Source organism: Phalangium opilio, unplaced genomic scaffold, assembly GCF_054372755.1.
Source record: "Phalangium opilio isolate 3A_F unplaced genomic scaffold, DU_Popi_V2 ptg000101l_1, whole genome shotgun sequence".
Lineage (NCBI taxonomy): Eukaryota > Metazoa > Arthropoda > Arachnida > Opiliones > Phalangiidae > Phalangium > Phalangium opilio.
This window is the reverse complement of record NW_028324204.1, coordinates 9,331,020-9,339,875: the sequence shown is the minus strand read 5'-3', so window position 1 is coordinate 9,339,875 and position 8,856 is coordinate 9,331,020. Positions and strand designations below refer to the sequence as shown.

General features: G+C 48.1%; 2 non-coding genes across 2 annotated transcripts; both read left to right on the top strand.

The window, feature by feature from the left end:
• The first annotated feature begins 2,230 nt into the window (after positions 1–2,230).
• On the top strand, positions 2,231–2,303 carry TRNAI-GAU (transfer RNA isoleucine (anticodon GAU)). The gene has a single exon. It is a non-coding gene; the product is annotated as a tRNA-Ile (tRNA).
• A 5,066-nt stretch (positions 2,304–7,369) lies between these two features.
• On the top strand, positions 7,370–7,442 carry TRNAI-GAU (transfer RNA isoleucine (anticodon GAU)). The gene has a single exon. It is a non-coding gene; the product is annotated as a tRNA-Ile (tRNA).
• The last annotated feature ends 1,414 nt before the right edge of the window (positions 7,443–8,856 follow it).

The following is an 8,856-nucleotide window of genomic DNA, read 5'->3' as shown; positions in this document are numbered from 1 at the left end:
ATACCTGACGACCATTTTTTTTTGGGCGTCCGTGGCGCAATGGTTAGCGCGTTCGGCTGTTAACCGAAAGGTTGGTGGTTCGAGCCCATCCGGGAGCGGTGTTGTGAGGCCTCAGATGTGAAGTAAAAAGTCAAAGTTTTACCTCAATACCTGACGAAAATTTAATTTTTGGGCTTCAGTGGCGCAATGGTTAGCGCGTTCGGCTATTAACCAATAGGTTGGCGGTTCGAGCCCATTCGGGAGAAGTGTTGTGACGTCTCAGATGTAACGTAAAATGTCGGAGTTTTTCCACAATACCTGACGAACATTTAATTTTTGGGCTTCAGTGGCGCAATGGTCAGCGCGTTCAGCTGTTAACCAATAGGTTGGTGGTTCGAGCCCAAACGAGAGAGGATTTGTGGGGTCTCAGAAGTAGCGTGAAAAGTCGTAACTTTTCAACAATACCTGACAACCATTTAATTATTGGGCGTCCGTGGCGCAATGGTTAGCGCGTTCAGCTGTTAATCGAAAGGTTGGTGGTTCGAGCCCACCCGGGAGAGGTGTTGTGGGGTCTCAAATGTAACGTAGAAAGCCAAAGTTTTTCCACAATACATGACAACCGTTTAATTTCTGAGCTTCCGTGGCTCAATGGTTAGCGCGTTCAGCTGTTAACCAATAGGTTGGTGGTTCGAGCCCACCCGGGAGCGGTGTTGTGTGATCTCAAATGTAACGTAGAAAGCCAAAGTTTTTCCACAATACCAGACGACCATTTAATTTTTGGGCTTCCGTGGCGCAATGGTTAGCGCGTTCGGCTGTTAACCGAAAGGTTGGTGGTTCGAGCCCATCCGGGAGCGGTGTTGTGAGGCCTCTGATGTGAAGTAAAAAGTCAAAGTTTTACCTCAATACCTGAAGAAAATTTAATTTTTGGGCTTCAGTGGCGCAATGGTTAGCGCGTTCGGCTATTAACCAATAGGTTGGTGGTTCGAGCCCATCCGGGAGAAGTGTTGTGACGTCTCAGATGTAACGTAAAATGTCAGAGTTTTTCCACAATACCTGACGAGCATTTAACATTTGGGCTTCCGTGGCGCAATGTTTAGCGCGTTCGGCTGTTAACCAATAGGTTGGTTTTTCGAGCCCATCCGGGAGCGGTGTTGTGAGGTCTCAGATGTGACGTAAAAAGCCAAGGTTTTTACACAATACCTGACGAGCATTTAACTTTTGGGCTTCCGTGGCGCAACGTTTAGCGCGTTCGGCTGTTAACCAATAGGTTGGTGGTTCGAGCCCATCCGGGAGCGGTGTTGTGAGGTCTCAGATGTGACGTAAGAAGTCAAGGTTTTTACACAATACCTGACGAGTATTTAACTTTTGGGCTTCCGTGGCGCAATGGTTAGCGCGTTCGGCAGTTAACCAATAGGTTGGTGGTTCGAGCCCATCCGGGAGCGGTGTTGTGAGGTCTCAGATGTGACGTAAAAAGTCAAGGTTTTTACACAATACCTGACGAGCATTTAATTTTTGGGATTCCGTGGCGCAATGGTTAGCGCGTTCAGCTGTTAATCGAAAGGTTGGTGGTTCGAGCCCACCCGGGAGAGGTGTTGTGGGGTCTCAAATGTAACGTAGAAAGCCAAAGTTTTTCCACAACACCTGACAACCATTTAATTTCTGAGCTTCCGTGGCTCAATGGTTAGCGCGTTCGGCTGTTAACCAATAGGTTGGTGGTTCGAGCCCATCCGGGAGCGGTGTTGTGAAGTCTCAGATGTGACGTAAATAGTCAAGGTTTTTACACAATACCTGACGAGCATTTAACTTTTGGGCTTCCGTGGCGCAATGGTTAGCGCGTTCGGCTGTTAACCAATAGGTTGGTGGTTCGAGCCCATCCGGGAGCGGTGTTGTGAGGTCTCAGATGTGACGTAAGAAGTCAAGGTTTTTACACAATACCTGACGAGTATTTAACTTTTGGGCTTCCGTGGCGCAATGGTTAGCGCGTTCGGCTGTTAACCAATAGGTTGGTGGTTCGAGCCCATCCGGGAGCGGTGTTGTGAGGTCTCAGATGTGACGTAAAAAGTCAAGTTTTTTGCACAATACCTGACGAGCATTTAGGTTTTGGGCTTCCGTGGCGCAATGGTTAGCGCGTTCGGCTGTTAAGCAATAGGTTGGTGGTTCGAGCCCATCCAGGAGCGGTGTTGTGAGGTCTCAGATGTGACGTAAAAAGTCAAGGTTTTTACACAATACCTGACGAGCATTTAAATTTTGGGCTTCCTTGGCGCAATGGTTAGCGCGTTCGGCTGATAACCAATAGGTTGGTGGTTCGAGCCCACCCGGGAGCGGTGTTGTGTGATCTCAAATGTAACGTAGAAAGCCAAAATTTTTCCACAATACCTGACGACCATTTAATTTTTGGGCTTCCGTGGCGCAATGGTTAGCACGTTCGGCTGTTAACCTATAGGTTGGTGATTCGAGCCCAACCCAGAGAGGTGTTGTAGGGTCTCAGATGTAACGTAATAAGTCATAACTTATCCACAACACCTGACAACCATTTAATCTCTGAGCTTCCGTGGCTCAATGGTTAGCGCGTTCGGCTGTTAACCAATAGGTTGGTTGTTCGAGCCCATCGGGGAGCGGTGTTGTGAGGTCTCAGATGTAACGTAAAATGTCAGAGTTTTTCCACAATACCTGACGAACATTTAATTTTTGGGCTTCCGTGGCGCAATGGTTAGCGCGTTCGGCTGTTTACCAATAGGTTGGTGGTTCGAGCCCATCCGGGAGCGGTGTTGTGAGGTCTCAGATGTGACGTAAAAAGTCAAGGTTTTTACACAATACCTGACGAGCATTTAATTTTTAGCTTCCGTGGCGCAATGGTTAGCGCGTTCAGCAGTTAACAAATAGGTTAGTGGTTCGAGCCCACCCGGGAGCGGCGTTGTGGGATCTCAAACGTAACGTAGAAAGCCAAAGTTTTTCCGCAATACCTGACGACCATTTAATTTTTGGGCTTCCGTGGCGCAATGGTTAACGCGTTCGGCTGTTAACCAATAGGTTGGTGGTTCGAGCCCACCCGGGAGCGGTGTTGTGGGATCTCAAATGTAACATAAATAGCCAAAGTTTTTCCACAATACGTGACGACCATTTAATTTCTGAGCTTCCGTGGCTCAATGGTTAGCGCGTTCGGCTGTTAACCAATAGGTTGGTGGTTCGAGCCCACCCGGGAGCGGTGTTTTTGGATCTCAAATGTAACATAAATAGCCAAAGTTTTTCCACAATACCTGACGACCATTTAATTTTTGGGCGTCCGTGGCGAATGGTTAGCGCGTTCGGCTGTTAACCGAAAGGTTGGTGGTTCGAGCCCACCCGGAAGAGGTGTTGTGGGGTCTCAGATGTAGCGTAAAAAGTCAAAACTTTTCCACAATACGTGACAACCATTTAATTTCTGAGCATCCGTGGCTCAATGGTTAGCGCGTTCGGCTGTTAATCGAAAGGTTGGTGGGTCGAGCCCATCCGGGAGCGGTGTTGTTAGGTCTCGGATGTGACGTAAAAAGTCAAGGTTTTTACACAATACCTGACGAGCATTTAATTTTTGGGCTTCCGTGGCGCAATGGTTAGCGCGTTCGGCTGTTAACCAATAGGTTGGTGGTTCGAGCCCATCCGGGAGCGGTGTTGTGAGGTCTCAGATGTGACGTAAAAAGTCAAGGTTTTTACACAATACCTGACGAGCATTTAATTTTTAGCTTCCGTGGCGCAATGGTTAGCGCGTTCAGCAGTTAACAAATAGGTTAGTGGTTCGAGCCCACCCGGGAGCGGCGTTGTGGGATCTCAAACGTAACGTAGAAAGCCAAAGTTTTTCCGCAATACCTGACGACCATTTAATTTTTGGGCTTCCGTGGCGCAATGGTTAACGCGTTCGGCTGTTAACCAATAGGTTGGTGGTTCGAGCCCACCCGGGAGCGGTGTTGTGGGATCTCAAATGTAACGTAGAAAGCCAAAGTTTTTCCACAATACGTGACGACCATTTAATTTCTGAGCTTCCGTGGCTCAATGGTTAGCGCGTTCGGCTGTTAACCAATAGGTTGGTGGTTCGAGCCCACCCGGGAGCGGTGTTTTTGGATCTCAAATGTAACATAAATAGCCAAAGTTTTTCCACAATACCTGACGACCATTTAATTTTTGGGCGTCCGTGGCGAATGGTTAGCGCGTTCGGCTGTTAACCGAAAGGTTGGTGGTTCGAGCCCACCCGGAAGAGGTGTTGTGGGGTCTCAGATGTAGCGTAAAAAGTCAAAACTTTTCCACAATACGTGACAACCATTTAATTTCTGAGCTTCCGTGGCTCAATGGTTAGCGCGTTCGGCTGTTCATCGAAAGGTTGGTGGTTCGAGCCCATCCGGGAGCGGTGTTGTTAGGTCTCGGATGTGACGTAAAAAGTCAAGGTTTTTACACAATACCTGACGAGCATTTAATTTTTGGGCTTCCGTGGCGCAATGGTTAGCGCGTTCGGCTGTTAACCAATAGGTTGGTGGTTCGAGCCCATCCGGGAGCGGTGTTGTGAGGTCTCAGATTTGACGTAAAAAGTCAAGGTTTTTACACAATACCTGACGAGCATTTAATTTTTAGCTTCCGTGGCGCAATGGTTAGCGCGTTCAGCAGTTAACAAATAGGTTAGTGGTTCGAGCCCACCCTAGAGCGGCGTTGTGGGATCTCAAACGTAACGTAGAAAGCCAAAGTTTTTCCGCAATACCTGACGACCATTTAATTTTTGGGCTTCCGTGGCGCAATGGTTAACGCGTTCGGCTGTTAACCAATAGGTTGGTGGTTCGAGCCCACCCGGGAGCGGTGTTGTGGGATCTCAAATGTAACGTAGAAAGCCAAAGTTTTTCCACAATACGTGACGACCATTTAATTTCTGAGCTTCCGTGGCTCAATGGTTAGAGCGTTCGGCTGTTAACCAATAGGTTGGTGGTTCGAGCCCACCCGGGAGCGGTGTTTTTGGATCTCAAATGTAACATAAATAGCCAAAGTTTTTCCACAATACCTGACGACCATTTAATTTTTGGGCGTCCGTGGCGAATGGTTAGCGCGTTCGGCTGTTAACCGAAAGGTTGGTGGTTCGAGCCCACCCGGAAGAGGTGTTGTGGGGTCTCAGATGTAGCGTAAAAAGTCAAAACCTTTCCACAATACGTGACAACCATTTAATTTTTGAGCTTCCGTGGCTCAATGGTTAGCGCGTTCGGCTGTTAATCGAAAGGTTGGTGGTTCGAGCCCATCCGGGAGCGGTGTTGTGAGGTCTCGGATGTGAAGTAAAAAGTCAAAGTTTTACCTCAATACCTGACGAAAATTTAATTTTTGGGCTTCAGTGGCGCAATGGTTAGCGCGTTCGGCTATTAACCAATAGGTTGGCGGTTCGAGCCCATTCGGGAGAAGTGTTGTGACGTCTCAGATGTAACGTAAAATGTCGGAGTTTTTCCACAATACCTGACGAACATTTAATTTTTGGGCTTCAGTGGCGCAATGGTCAGCGCGTTCAGCTGTTAACCAATAGGTTGGTGGTTCGAGCCCAAACGAGAGAGGATTTGTGGGGTCTCAGAAGTAGCGTGAAAAGTCGTAACTTTTCAACAATACCTGACAACCATTTAATTATTGGGCGTCCGTGGCGCAATGGTTAGCGCGTTCAGCTGTTAATCGAAAGGTTGGTGGTTCGAGCCCACCCGGGAGAGGTGTTGTGGGGTCTCAAATGTAACGTAGAAAGCCAAAGTTTTTCCACAATACATGACAACCGTTTAATTTCTGAGCTTCCGTGGCTCAATGGTTAGCGCGTTCAGCTGTTAACCAATAGGTTGGTGGTTCGAGCCCACCCGGGAGCGGTGTTGTGTGATCTCAAATGTAACGTAGAAAGCCAAAGTTTTTCCACAATACCAGACGACCATTTAATTTTTGGGCTTCCGTGGCGCAATGGTTAGCGCGTTCGGCTGTTAACCGAAAGGTTGGTGGTTCGAGCCCATCCGGGAGCGGTGTTGTGAGGCCTCTGATGTGAAGTAAAAAGTCAAAGTTTTACCTCAATACCTGAAGAAAATTTAATTTTTGGGCTTCAGTGGCGCAATGGTTAGCGCGTTCGGCTATTAACCAATAGGTTGGTGGTTCGAGCCCATCCGGGAGAAGTGTTGTGACGTCTCAGATGTAACGTAAAATGTCAGAGTTTTTCCACAATACCTGACGAGCATTTAACATTTGGGCTTCCGTGGCGCAATGTTTAGCGCGTTCGGCTGTTAACCAATAGGTTGGTTTTTCGAGCCCATCCGGGAGCGGTGTTGTGAGGTCTCAGATGTGACGTAAAAAGCCAAGGTTTTTACACAATACCTGACGAGCATTTAACTTTTGGGCTTCCGTGGCGCAACGTTTAGCGCGTTCGGCTGTTAACCAATAGGTTGGTGGTTCGAGCCCATCCGGGAGCGGTGTTGTGAGGTCTCAGATGTGACGTAAGAAGTCAAGGTTTTTACACAATACCTGACGAGTATTTAACTTTTGGGCTTCCGTGGCGCAATGGTTAGCGCGTTCGGCAGTTAACCAATAGGTTGGTGGTTCGAGCCCATCCGGGAGCGGTGTTGTGAGGTCTCAGATGTGACGTAAAAAGTCAAGGTTTTTACACAATACCTGACGAGCATTTAATTTTTGGGATTCCGTGGCGCAATGGTTAGGGCGTTCAGCTGTTAATCGAAAGGTTGGTGGTTCGAGCCCACCCGGGAGAGGTGTTGTGGGGTCTCAAATGTAACGTAGAAAGCCAAAGTTTTTCCACAACACCTGACAACCATTTAATTTCTGAGCTTCCGTGGCTCAATGGTTAGCGCGTTCGGCTGTTAACCAATAGGTTGGTGGTTCGAGCCCATCCGGGAGCGGTGTTGTGAAGTCTCAGATGTGACGTAAATAGTCAAGGTTTTTACACAATACCTGACGAGCATTTAACTTTTGGGCTTCCGTGGCGCAATGGTTAGCGCGTTCGGCTGTTAACCAATAGGTTGGTGGTTCGAGCCCATCCGGGAGCGGTGTTGTGAGGTCTCAGATGTGACGTAAGAAGTCAAGGTTTTTACACAATACCTGACGAGTATTTAACTTTTGGGCTTCCGTGGCGCAATGGTTAGCGCGTTCGGCTGTTAACCAATAGGTTGGTGGTTCGAGCCCATCCGGGAGCGGTGTTGTGAGGTCTCAGATGTGACGTAAAAAGTCAAGTTTTTTGCACAATACCTGACGAGCATTTAGGTTTTGGGCTTCCGTGGCGCAATGGTTAGCGCGTTCGGCTGTTAAGCAATAGGTTGGTGGTTCGAGCCCATCCAGGAGCGGTGTTGTGAGGTCTCAGATGTGACGTAAAAAGTCAAGGTTTTTACACAATACCTGACGAGCATTTAAATTTTGGGCTTCCTTGGCGCAATGGTTAGCGCGTTCGGCTGATAACCAATAGGTTGGTGGTTCGAGCCCACCCGGGAGCGGTGTTGTGTGATCTCAAATGTAACGTAGAAAGCCAAAATTTTTCCACAATACCTGACGACCATTTAATTTTTGGGCTTCCGTGGCGCAATGGTTAGCACGTTCGGCTGTTAACCTATAGGTTGGTGATTCGAGCCCAACCCAGAGAGGTGTTGTAGGGTCTCAGATGTAACGTAATAAGTCATAACTTATCCACAACACCTGACAACCATTTAATCTCTGAGCTTCCGTGGCTCAATGGTTAGCGCGTTCGGCTGTTAACCAATAGGTTGGTTGTTCGAGCCCATCCGGGAGCGGTGTTGTGAGGTCTCAGATGTAACGTAAAATGTCAGAGTTTTTCCACAATACCTGACGAACATTTAATTTTTGGGCTTCCGTGGCGCAATGGTTAGCGCGTTCGGCTGTTAACCAATAGGTTGGTGGTTCGAGCCCATCCGGGAGCGGTGTTGTGAGGTCTCAGATGTGACGTAAAAAGTCAAGGTTTTTACACAATACCTGACGAGCATTTAATTTTTAGCTTCCGTGGCGCAATGGTTAGCGCGTTCAGCAGTTAACAAATAGGTTAGTGGTTCGAGCCCACCCGGGAGCGGCGTTGTGGGATCTCAAACGTAACGTAGAAAGCCAAAGTTTTTCCGCAATACCTGACGACCATTTAATTTTTGGGCTTCCGTGGCGCAATGGTTAACGCGTTCGGCTGTTAACCAATAGGTTGGTGGTTCGAGCCCACCCGGGAGCGGTGTTGTGGGATCTCAAATGTAACGTAGAAAGCCAAAGTTTTTCCACAATACGTGACGACCATTTAATTTCTGAGCTTCCGTGGCTCAATGGTTAGCGCGTTCGGCTGTTAACCAATAGGTTGGTGGTTCGAGCCCACCCGGGAGCGGTGTTTTTGGATCTCAAATGTAACATAAATAGCCAAAGTTTTTCCACAATACCTGACGACCATTTAATTTTTGGGCGTCCGTGGCGAATGGTTAGCGCGTTCGGCTGTTAACCGAAAGGTTGGTGGTTCGAGCCCACCCGGAAGAGGTGTTGTGGGGTCTCAGATGTAGCGTAAAAAGTCAAAACTTTTCCACAATACGTGACAACCATTTAATTTCTGAGCATCCGTGGCTCAATGGTTAGCGCGTTCGGCTGTTAATCGAAAGGTTGGTGGTTCGAGCCCATCCGGGAGCGGTGTTGTTAGGTCTCGGATGTGACGTAAAAAGTCAAGGTTTTTACACAATACCTGACGAGCATTTAATTTTTGGGCTTCCGTGGCGCAATGGTTAGCGCGTTCGGCTGTTAACCAATAGGTTGGTGGTTCGAGCCCATCCGGGAGCGGTGTTGTGAGGTCTCAGATGTGACGTAAAAAGTCAAGGTTTTTACACAATACCTGACGAGCATTTAATTTTTAGCTTCCGTGGCGCAATGGTT